Here is an 8576-nt window from a genome sequence, read left to right as displayed (position 1 = left end):
ATTACCTGGGGTACCAATGTAAGAAATAACACGTAAAAAAACAAAATACTGCATAGTTTCCTAGGAACGCGAAGTGAGGCGGCCATCTCTGTCGGTGCCGGGAACGGCTAAATCAAAAAATATCACTAAACTGTGGAATCACCATAAGAACACCCATCCAAAAGCCCAATGAAGAAAAAAGCAAACGCAAATTCTTCACAAGGAAAATGTGATACAGACAGTTCACAGACATCGCAGGCTACAATCATACAACTTTTTATTAAACAAGCAAAATGGCAGGACAAAGACCCAAGGGACAAGAAGATGGATAAAACAATTATTGAGATGATTGCCACTGACAACCAGCCATTCACAGTGGTGTCTGATGTTGGTTTTCAGCGGCTGATTACTCTTGCTGAACCCAGGATCAAAGATGAAAAATGATTTTGATCAGAAATGCTAGATATGTCATGTTTGTCATTTATTATCTTGTCTTGTCCCTGTGCTTCCCATTCTATTCGTTTCCCTCTGCTGGTCTTATTTGGTTCTTTCCCTCCTTCTAGCCCTCTCTCTCCCCCCTCCCTCTCTCACTCTCTCGCTCTCTCTTCTCTCTATCGTTCCGTTCCTGCTCCCAGCTGTTCCTATTCCCCTAATCATCATTTAGTCTTCCCACACCTGTTCCCGATCCTTTCCCCTGATTAGAGTCCCTATTTATTCCTTTGTGTTCCGTTCCTGTGCCGTCAGTTCCTTGCATTGTATTCACCATGCTGTGATTGCGTTTCGCCCTGTCCTGTCGTGTTTTTTGCCGTGATTGTGTATTACCCTGTCCTGTCGTGTTTTGTGCCTTCATCAGACGCTGCGTGTGAGCAGGTGTCTCAGTCGACTACGGCCTGCGCCTACCCGAAGCGACCTGCAGTCTGTGGCCGCTTCTCCAGTTGTTTTCCCCTCTACAATCTAGAGGATTTCTGTTATTCCGTTTTGAACATTAATAAACTCTGTTTCTGTTAAGTCGCGTTTGGGTCCTCGTTCACCTGCATGACAGAAGGAACTGACCAAGGAATGGACCCAGCGACTTCAGACGCTGTTTACACTGCCGTCAAGATCCAAGGAGCCATGCTCGGCAGACACGAGCAGGAATTGTCTGCTGCTCGCCATGCCGTGGAGAACCTGGCCGCTCAGGTTTCCGACCTCTCTGGACAGTTCCAGAGTCTACGTCTCGTGCCACCTGTTACTTCCTGGCCTGCCGAGCCTCCAGAACCCAGGGTTAATAACCCACCTTGCTACTCCGGGCAGCCCACTGAGTGCCGCTCCTTTCTCACGCAGTGTGAGATTGTGTTCTCTCTCCAACCCCACACATACTCTAGAGAGAGAGCTCGGGTTGCTTACGTCATTTCACTCCTTACTGGCCGGGCTCGAGAATGGGGCACAGCTATCTGGGAGGCAAGGGCTGATTGCTCTAACAGATTCCAGAACTTTAAAGAGGAGATGATTCGGGTTTTTGACCGTTCAGTTTTTGGTGGGGAGGCTTCTAGGGCCCTGGCTTCCTTATGCCAAGGTGAACGGTCCATAACGGATTATTCCATTGAGTTTCGCACTCTTGCTGCCTCTAGTGAGTGGAACGAGCCGGCGCTGCTCGCTCGTTTTCTGGAGGGACTCCACGCAGTGGTTAAGGATGAGATTCTCTCCCGGGAGGTTCCTTCAGATGTGGACTCTTTGATTGCTCTCGCCATCCGCATAGAACGACGGGTAGATCTTCGTCACCGGGCTCGTGGAAGAGAGCTCGCATCAACGGTGTTTCCCTGCTCCGCATCGCAACCATCTCCCTCCTCTGGCTTTGAGACTGAGCCCATGCAGCTGGGAGGGATTCGCATCTCGACTAAGGAGAGGGAACGGAGGATCACCAACCGCCTGTGCCTCTATTGCGGAGTTGCTGGACATTTTGTTAATTCATGTCCAGTAAGAGGCCAGAGCCCATCAGTAAGCGGAGGGCTACTGGTGAGCGCTACTACTCAGGTCCCTTCATCTAGATCTTGTACTACTATGTCGGTCCATCTACGCTGGACCGGTTCGGGTGCTACATGCAGTGCCTTGATTGACTCTGGGGCTGAGGGTTGTTTCATGGACGAAGCATGGGTTCGGAAACATAACATTCCTTTCAGACCGTTAGACAAGCCTACGCCCATGTTTGCCTTAGATGGTAGTCATCTTCCCAGCATCAAATTTGAGACACTACCTTTAACTCTCACAGTATCTGGTAACCACAGTGAGACTATTTCTTTTTGATTTTCCGTTCACCGTTTACACCTGTTGTTTTGGGTCATCCCTGGCTAGTATGTCATAATCCTTCTATTAATTGGTCTAGTAATTCTATCCTATCCTGGAACGTTTCTTGTCATGTGAAGTGTTTAATGTCTGCCATCCCTCCCGTTTCTTCTCTCCCTACTTCTCAGGAGGAACCTGGCGATTTGACAGGAGTGCCGGAGGAATATCATGATCTGCGCACGGTCTTCAGTCGGTCCCGAGCCAACTCCCTTCCTCCTCACCGGTCGTATGATTGTAGTATTGATCTCCTTCCAGGGACCACGCCTCCTCGAGGTAGACTATACTCTCTGTCGGCTCCCGAACGTAAGGCTCTCGAGGATTATTTGTCTGTGTCTCTTGACGCCGGTACCATAGTGCCTTCTTCTTCTCCGGCCGGGGCGGGGTTCTTTTTTGTTAAGAAGAAGGACGGTACTCTGCGCCCCTGCGTGGATTATCGAGGGCTGAATGACATAACGGTTAAGAATCGTTATCCGCTTCCCCTTATGTCATCAGCCTTCGAGATTCTGCAGGGAGCCAGGTGCTTTACTAAGTTGGACCTTCGTAACGCTTACCATCTCGTGCGCATCAGAGAGGGGGACGAGTGGAAAACGGCGTTTAACACTCCGTTAGGGCATTTTGAGTACCGGGTTCTGCCGTTCGGTCTCGCCAATGCGCCAGCTGTTTTTCAGGCATTAGTTAATGATGTTCTGAGAGACATGCTGAACATTTTTGTTTTTGTCTATCTTGACGATATCCTGATTTTTTCTCCGTCACTCGAGATTCATGTTCAGCACGTTCGACGTGTTCTACAGCGCCTTTTAGAGAATTGTCTCTACGTAAAGGCTGAGAAGTGCTCTTTTCATGTCTCCTCCGTTACTTTTCTCGGTTCCGTTATTTCCGCTGAAGGCATTCAGATGGATTCCGCTAAGGTCCAAGCTGTCAGTGATTGGCCCGTTCCAAGGTCACGTGTCGAGTTGCAGCGCTTTTTAGGTTTCGCTAATTTCTATCGGCGTTTCATTCGTAATTTCGGTCAAGTTGCTGCCCCTCTCACAGCTCTTACTTCTGTCAAGACGTGTTTTAAGTGGTCCGGTTCCGCCCAGGGAGCTTTTGATCTTCTAAAAGAACGTTTTACGTCCGCTCCTATCCTCGTTACTCCTGACGTCACTAGACAATTCATTGTCGAGGTTGACGCTTCAGAGGTAGGCGTGGGAGCCATTCTGTCCCAGCGCTTCCAGTCTGACGATAAGGTTCATCCGTGCGCTTATTTTTCTCATCGCCTGTCGCCATCTGAGCGCAACTATGATGTGGGTAACCGTGAACTGCTCGCCATCCGCTTAGCCCTAGGCGAATGGCGACAGTGGTTGGAGGGGCGACCGTTCCTTTTGTCGTTTGGACAGACCATAAGAACCTTGAGTACATCCGTTCTGCCAAACGACTTAATGCCCGTCAAGCTCGTTGGGCGTTGTTTTTCGCTCGTTTCGAGTTTGTGATTTCTTACCGTCCGGGTAGCAAGAACACCAAGCCTGATGCCTTATCCCGTCTGTTTAGTTCTTCTGTGGCTTCTACTGATCCCGAGGGGATTCTTCCTTATGGGCGTGTTGTCGGGTTGACAGTCTGGGGAATTGAAAGACAGGTTAAGCAAGCACTCACGCACACTGCGTCGCCGCGCGCTTGTCCTAGTAACCTCCTTTTCGTTCCTGTTTCCACTCGTCTGGCTGTTCTTCAGTGGGCTCACTCTGCCAAGTTAGCTGGTCATCCCGGTGTTCGAGGCACTCTTGCGTCTATTCGCCAGCGCTTTTGGTGGCCGACTCAGGAGCGTGACACGCGCCGTTTCGTGGCTGCGTGTTCAGACTGCGCGCAGAAGAAGTCTGGTAATTTTTTTTTCTGCTTCTGCTCCTGGTCTTGCTGGGTCTCAGTCTGTTCCCTGCCATCGCATCTCTCCTGTTATTGTCCCTGCCCTTGCTGTGTCTCAGTCTGTCCCTAGTTCTCATTTTTTTTTTTAGAGTAGTACCCTAGTTTCCCTTTTTATCGTTTTTCGTTACGGTCCTGAGGAGAGGAGTTGGGTTCTTTCTCGGGACGTGCTGGACCGTTTGATCTATGATTTCCTCCGTTGCCGCCAGTGTTCCTCCTCGAGAGCGCCAGGAGGCGCTCGGTGAGTGGGGGGGGTACTGTCATGTTTGTCATTTATTATCTTGTCTTGTCCCTGTGCTTCCCATTCTATTCGTTTCCCTCTGCTGGTCTTATTTGGTTCTTTCCCTCCTTCTAGCCCTCTCTCTCCCCCTCCCTCTCTCACTCTCTCGCTCTCTCTTCTCTCTATCGTTCCGTTCCTGCTCCCAGCTGTTCCTATTCCCCTAATCATCATTTAGTCTTCCCACACCTGTTCCCGATCCTTTCCCCTGATTAGAGTCCCTATTTATTCCTTTGTGTTCCGTTCCTGTGCCGTCAGTTCCTTGCATTGTATTCACCATGCTGTGATTGCGTTTCGCCCTGTCCTGTCGTGTTTTTTGCCGTGATTGTGTATTACCCTGTCCTGTCGTGTTTTGTGCCTTCATCAGACGCTGCGTGTGAGCAGGTGTCTCAGTCGACTACGGCCTGCGCCTACCCGAAGCGACCTGCAGTCTGTGGCCGCTTCTCCAGTTGTTTTCCCCTCTACAATCTAGAGGATTTCTGTTATTCCGTTTTGAACATTAATAAACTCTGTTTCTGTTAAGTCGCGTTTGGGTCCTCGTTCACCTGCATGACAAGATAAACCACATGAAAGAGTTGTGATGAAAGTGAAGAATCTTGTGGCACCAGTGAACACTCCACACATGGCATTCACAACTGACTGCTGGTCAGGCACTACAGAGTCTCTAATGAGCCTTACTGGACATTTCATTGACAATATCTGGCCAAGAAAGCAGGTTGTGCTGAATGTCAAGACTATGATTGGATCACACACAGGAAACTACATAAGAGATATGTTTTTGACTATGTTGGAATACTGGGAAATCCACACAGAACGTGTAGTGCTGGTCCTCAGGGACAGTGGGGCAAACACGGTGAAAGATATGAGCCTGGCAGAGCTTCCAGACTTCAGCTGTAGTGCACACACCCTACAGCTTGTAATCAATGATGGCCTATCCAGTCAGAGAGCTGTGCTAGACATTATTGCCCTGTTGAAGAGTTGTGCAACTCATTTTGACTACTCTGTACGGGCCAAACAGAGGCTGAGGGCCATTCAGGAAGAGCTTGGCCTTCCCAAACACAGCATCATGTAAGCAGTTCAAACTCTCTGGATCTCAACACTAAACATGTCGCAGAGGATGTTTGAACAGAGGCGTGCACTGAAAGTGTATGCAGGTGAATACGGACACATCCGCAGTTAGTCTGTTGCACAGTGGGGCATTGTCTCTAACCTTATTGTCTCTAACCTTATAGTTTCACCTATGGAGGAGGTGACACTGAAGATGAGCCACTCCAACTCTACTGCTGCATGCATCATCCCCAGTGTGTCGGTGCTGAAGCTGATGCTGCAGCAGGAGGGTTCTTCTACTCAAGGCATCAAAACCTTACGGAGACCATGTTGGACAGTCTGACAAGGAGGTTCTCCAAGGCTGAGGAGACAAAGTGCCTGGTGCTGGCAACCGTCCTGGATCTACATTACAAGAGCTATGCATTCACACCTGCCTGCTGCCATTCCTGAGCAGGCTCTGTACTGGTGGTGCCCTGATCCCTGAATCAACTTTAGAAGACGGTCCTGCACTTAATGGACTTTCTTGGGCGCCCTGAAGCCTTCTTCACAACAATTGAACCGCTCTCCTTGAAGTTCTTGATGATCCGATAAATGGTTGATTTAGGTGCAATCTTACTGGCAGCAATATCCTTGTCTGTGAAGCCCTTTTTGTGCAAAGCAATGATGACGGCACGTGTTTCCTTGCATGTAACCATGGTTGACAGAGGAAGAACAATGATTCCAAGCACCACCCTCCTTTTGAAGCTTCCAGTCTGTTATTCGAACTCAATCAGCATGACAGAGTGATCTCCAGCCTTGTCCTCATCAACACTCACACCTGTGTTAACGAGAGAATCACTGATATGATGTCAGCTTGTCCTTTTGTGGAAGGGCTGAAATGCAATGTAAATGTTTTTGATGGATTCAGTTCATTTGCATGGCAAAGAGGGACTTTGCAATTCATATGATCACTCTTCATAACATTCTGGAGTATATGCAAATTGCCATCATGCAAACTGTCACATTCTGACCTTTATTTCCTGTGTTTTGTATTTAGTTAGTATGGTCAGGGCGTGAGTTGGGTGGGCAGTCTATGTTTGTTTTTCTAGGTTTTGGGAATTTCTATGTTTCGGCCTAGTATGGTTCTCAATCAGAGGCAGGTGTCATTAGTTGTCTCTGATTGAGAATCATACTTAGGTAGCCTGGGTTTCACTGTGTGTTTGTGGGTGATTGTTCCTTCATAACATTCTGGAGTATATGCAAATTGCCATCACACAAACTGAGGCAGCAGACTTTGTGAAAATTAATATTTGTGTCATTCTCAAAATATTTTGTAATGGCCGTCATCGGTGGAAGAAGGTGAGGACCAAGGTGCAGCGTGGTAAGTGTTCATGATTATTAATATAATCAAAATGGAACACTAAACAAAAGAACGACTAGGAAGAACGAACAAACGAAACAGTCCTGTCTAGAGATGACACACAAAACAGAAAATAAACACCCACGAAACACAGATGGAAAAAGGCTACCTAAGTATGATTCTCAATCAGAGACAACTAACGACACCTGCCTCTGATTGAGAACCATACCAAGCCAAACTCAAAACCAACATAGAAAAACAAACATAGACTGCCCACCCCAACTCACGCCCTGACCATACTAAAACAAAGACAAAACAAAGGAACTAAAGTCAGAACGTGACACATTTGGCCAAGACTGTATATATATATATATATCGTCCGATTAATCGGTATCGGTATCTGCTTTGAAAAATCATAATCGGTCGACTTCTAATGTAGTGTATAGTCTGTTACGGACGGAATGATCTAAGTTCTGTAGACTTGATCCTTTGCCAAAGTTTTTTTTTAAATTGAGCTGTTTAGGAGTGCAAGGGTGAATTGAGTTATTTAACATTCGCACTTCAGAGTCGACTTTCCCTAAAGGATATATGCAAATACATGCTATAACAAGCCAATAGGATCTCACTGTTATGCAGGTGAATGAGGACCCAAAAGCGACTTGGCGAAAACAGAGTCTTTAATCCAGTAAAGGAAATATGCAATACTCCTAGACAAATCGGAGCGGTAAACAAAGCATAAAAAACAATTCCACTCGTAATGACGAGGACAGACTGGAGACTCGACCATAAACTGTAGGTTGCCTCGGGAAGGCACTGACCGTAGCAGACTCAGACACCTGCTCACCACGCAGCATCTGAGGGAAACACGACACGACAGGGCGAGACAAAGACACAGTACGGTGAACAATATACAAGGATCCGACAGGACAGAAACGGAAAACAAGGGGAGAAATAGGGACTCTAATCAGGGGAAAAGATAGGGAACAGGTGTGGAAAGACTAAATGATTGATTAGGGGAATAGGAACAGCTGGGAGCAGGAACGGAACGATAGAGAGAGGAGAGAGAGGGAGGGAGAGAGAGGGATAGAAAAAGGAACGAACCTAATAAGACCAGCAGGGGAAACGAACAGAAGGGAAAGCATAATGACAAGACAATATAAGACAAAACATGACAGTACCCCCCACTCACCGAGCGCCTCCTGGCGCTCTCGAGGAGGAACACTGGCGGCAACGGAGGAAATCATAGATCACAAACGGTCCAGCACGTCCCGAGAAAGAACCCAACTCCTCTCCTCAGGACCGTAACGGAAAACGATAAAAGGGAAACTAGGGTACTACTCTAAAAAAAAAATGAGACACGGGTAGAGAACTGAAAGCTTTAGAGCAAACAGGACCAAACAGGCCAGGAGAGTAACAACTAGGGACAGACTGAGACACAGCAAGGGCAGGAACAAGAACAGGAGAGATGCGATGGCAGGGAACAGACTGAGACCCAGCAAGACCAGGAGCAGAAGCAGAAAAAAATTACCAGACTTATTCTGCGCGCAGTCCGAACACGCAGCCACGAAACGGCGCGTGTCACGCTCCTGAGTAGGCCACCAAAAGCGCTGGCGAATAGAAGCAAGAGTACCTCGAACGCCGGGATGGCCAGCTAACTTGGCAGAGTGAGCCCACTGAAGAACAGCCAGACGAGTAGAAACAGGAACGAAAAGAAGGTTACTA

The 8576-nt window shown here is 47.9% G+C and overlaps 1 pseudogene; it reads left to right on the top strand.

The window, feature by feature from the left end:
* Positions 1-303: 303 nt before the first annotated feature.
* Positions 304-6391, top strand: LOC124010699 (annotated as a pseudogene).
* The last annotated feature ends 2185 nt before the right edge of the window (positions 6392-8576 follow it).

The sequence above is a fragment of the Oncorhynchus gorbuscha genome, linkage group LG23 (genome assembly GCF_021184085.1).
Source record: "Oncorhynchus gorbuscha isolate QuinsamMale2020 ecotype Even-year linkage group LG23, OgorEven_v1.0, whole genome shotgun sequence".
Taxonomy (NCBI): Eukaryota; Metazoa; Chordata; class Actinopteri; order Salmoniformes; family Salmonidae; genus Oncorhynchus; species Oncorhynchus gorbuscha.
Note: the sequence above shows the minus strand (reverse complement) of the source record. Positions and strands in the feature narration are given on the sequence as shown.